This window comes from Tupaia chinensis, unplaced genomic scaffold, assembly GCF_000334495.1.
Source record: "Tupaia chinensis unplaced genomic scaffold, TupChi_1.0 Scaffold000330_1, whole genome shotgun sequence".
NCBI lineage: Eukaryota > Metazoa > Chordata > Mammalia > Scandentia > Tupaiidae > Tupaia > Tupaia belangeri.
The window spans coordinates 893713-897566 of record NW_006159824.1 but is presented as its reverse complement, the minus strand read 5'-3'; positions in this window follow the sequence as shown (position 1 = coordinate 897566).

The window sequence follows — 3854 nt, the reverse complement described above, 5'->3', positions numbered from 1 at the left end:
CAAACAACATAAGCATCATCCCTCCTGCTGGCCCCGCCAGTCACTTTTTAATTACAGAATCTTTTCTCTTTCAATGAGATTTTACAGAAAATTCAATACCTAAAAATAGATTAAAAAAAATAATAAGCAGGGCCAGCAGGTGGCATGGTGGTGTTGGACTCCACATGGTTGACCAGTTTGAGTCCTGGATCTGTTGGCTTGCTTTCTCACTTTCCTTCTCTCTCTCTTTCTCTCTCTCTCTTCCTCTCCCTCTATCTCTAATTCTGTCTCTCTCTGGTCAAATTAAAATAAATGAGTAAGTAAATAAAATTTTTAAAAATTCCTTAAAAAATAATAACAAGTAGAATTAAATAAATGAATAAATAATTCTTAAAACAAACAAACAAACAAACCTGGGGCCATCCCTGTGGCTCCGTGGTTAGGGGAGCTGGATCCCATATGGCTGACTGTATGGCTTGAATTTGGGCCCTGGTAACTTGGGAAACACACCGGGCACATGTGCCTGCATGGCCTGAATCCCGATAGATGGAGAGATGAAAGAAAAGGGATTATGGGGTAACCTTGACCATCCAGTGGAAGCTTTCTTTCCCCCCTCTCTCTCTTTTTAAAAAAAATTTTTTTGAGAGGTTTTTGCTATAGGGTGCGTGCGCTCGCCAGACAGACAGAGAGACAGAGAGATAGAAAGCGAGAAATCACCCCCAGGGGGGATGGCCACGCCACAATCCCTTCTCCTCCATTCTCCTCTCGGGATCTTGGGCACACATGCACACGCGCCCGGCATGAGTTTAAGTCACCGGGTCCGGGACTCGAACCGTGGTCGACTACATGACTACATGGGAGTTCAGCGACATAGCCATTACGCTAACTGCTGGTCCCCCTCCTTTCTCTTGGTCTCTCTCTGGTGAGCACATACACCTTCTTGGGGAAAGAAAGAAAGAAAGAAAGAAAGAAAGGAAGGAAGGAAGGACGGCAGGAAGGAAGGAAGGAAGGAAGAAAGGAAGGAAGGAAGAAAGAAAAAGAAAGAAAGAAAGAAAGAAAGAAAGAAAGAAAGAAAGAAAGAAAGAAAGAAAAAATAAAAAAAGAGTTATTAGTTATGTGAAGTTGAACAAATGATTAAACTTCAACTCATTACCCTATCTACAAAATGGAGGAATTACCCTATCCATAGGGCTGCTGCAAAGATTTAAAAAAGCATGTAGACGAGACATTTAGCACAAAGCTCAGCATTTAGAAACTCTGCCTGGGCCAGCCGGTGGTGGTGATTAAGGTGGTTGGATCCCACATGGGTTCAAGTCCTGACCTGTGACTTGAAAGACATGCCAGGCAAGTGTGCATATGAGTCCAACATCCCAATAGGAGAGTGGAGGGTGGCCATGTGGCCATCCCCTTGGGGGTACTTTCTCGCTTTCCATCTCTCTCTGTCTCGTGTACCCTATACCAAATTAAAAAGAAAAGAAAAATAGAAGAAAGTGCTCAGTACATGAGCACTTTTTATTTTTTTAAAGGGCATGTGTGCTCACTGGAGATAGAGAAAGAAGGAAAGTAAGAAAGCACTCCTCCATGGGGGATGGGGGACGGTCATGCTGCAGTCCCTTCTTCAATTCTCCCTTCAGGATTTTGGGCATGCATGCATACACACCAGGTGTGTTTTTCAAGCTGCATGGTCCAAGACCTGAATCGTTCAGTCAGTCATGTGGTATATAGTCACCCTAGCTACCACAACACTGGCTGGTCCTGCTGTTTCTATTATTAACCTTACACATAGTTTCTGTTGTTCTTGTTAGAGATTTTTGCTATAGAGCACATGTGCTTGCCAGAGAGAGACAGAGAGCTAGAAAATGAGAAATCACCCCTCAGAGGGGATGGCCATGCTGCAATCCCTTCTCCATTCTCCTCTTGGGCATGCATGTACACATGCCTGGAGTGAGTTTCAAGCCACCGAGTTAGGCACTCGAACTATGGCCAACCATGTGGGAGTCCAGCGCCTTAACCACTATGCCACCTGCTAGCCCTTTTCTTTTTTTAAAATTTTTCAGAAGATTTATGCACTTCTTAGAGAGAGATAGTCCAAGAGAGGGAAAAAGCAGCCCCCAATAAGATTTGGTCACGCCACTCTCTCTGGTTCATTTCTTCACCCCATTGGGATTTAGGCACACATACATACATGACTGGTGAGTTGTTTTCAAGCTGTCAAGGCTGGGATTTGAACCTCAGTACACCACATCAAATTCAACTCCCTTAACCACTAGGCCATGGGAATGGCCTCTTCTTTTCCTTTATTTACGATAGCACACATGCACATGTACATGTGAGAATGGGGGAGAAAGAGAGAGAGAGAGAGAGAGAGTGTGTGTGTGTGTGTGTGTGTGTGTGTGTGTAGGGGGGGGCATCTTTAATAAGATCTGGCCATGCTGCAATTCCCTTCCTTCAGTCCTCCAGTCTGGTGGATCCTGGCTGCTTGCATGTAAGCTTGGCTGACCAGGCCAGGAATTCAGACAGCGGTCACTATGCGGGATCTGGCTTCTCTTAAGCAGTGCATTTCCACTGCTCAACAGAGGTGGCCTGACTTCTTACATAGAGCTTGACATGTGAGCCTGAGCCTGCAGGCACAAGGGATGAGCTTTGGCTGAGATGGAATGAAGGCAGACTGAGGAGGCTCCTCAGGCCGTGGGGTGAAAGGCCTGGTGTGTCCTGCTGAGGACTTTGGGCTTGATCTCTTTTCTCTCTTTCTTTCCCTTTCTTTCTTTCTCTCTCTCTGTTTCTCTTTTTCTTTCTTTTTTCCTTTCTTGTTTCTTTCTCTCTTTCTCCCCTTCCTTCCTCCCTCCCTCCCTTCTTTCCTTCTTTCTTTCTTGTATAGTTTTCTATTAAAAGGATGTGTGCATTTGCCAGAGAGAGACAGAGAGGGAGAGAGAGGGGGGAAAGTGAGAAAACGCCCACCAGGAGAATAGCCACGCTGCAATCCCTTCTCCTCCTTTCTCCTCTTGGGACTTTGGGCACACATACACACATGCCTGACAAAGTTTCCAAGCTGCTGGGTTTGGAACTCAAACCACAGAGCTGGCCACGTGGGATCCAGCACTTTAACCACGATGCTACCAGGTGGCATGTACCACTTTTTAAAAAATATTAAACAAATTGTTTTATTTAACTTTATTTATTTTAATTTGACCAATGAAAGACAGAACAAGAGAGAAGGAGAAAGAGAAAGTGAGAAAGCAGGCTGCCAGGATCGGATGTGGGAGTCCAGCATCCTTAACCACCATGCCACCTTCTGACTCTGAATCTTTTTTTTTTTTTTTATCATCATATCTTCTTCACATTACATTGGATCACATACAACTCTACAGTGTACCACACCGTTTCCCCAAAAGGGAACGCCATGCACGTCAGCACAGAGACATCAATCTCCCCACTTCAACATTCCACATCCCCTCTGTCTTCCCCAATCACCATCTTTATCATTCCAATCACCTTTATAAAACAGTCAATTGCCACCTCTCGTTCCGCTTGCAAAAATACCCCGCCCGTCATGAAACACTTCTCAGACCAATCCAGTCGAGAATTCTATACATGTCATCATCAACAGTCAATAAGCCCCATCTGTCTCTCACCAACGTCCTGTCTCTCCATTGCTCACCTGCTATCCTTCTCCATCCTCTTCTCTTCACTTCCTCCCTCCTTTTCTGGTCAAATTAAAACAAACAAACAAATAAATAAATTTAAATAAAATAATTATTTTTTTAAAAAAGAATTATTTTTATCCAGGGGCCAGCAGATGGTGCAGTGATTAAAGGTGCTGGACTCCCACATGGCTGACCATGGTTCAAGTCCCAGGCCTGGTGGCTTGGTTTTTC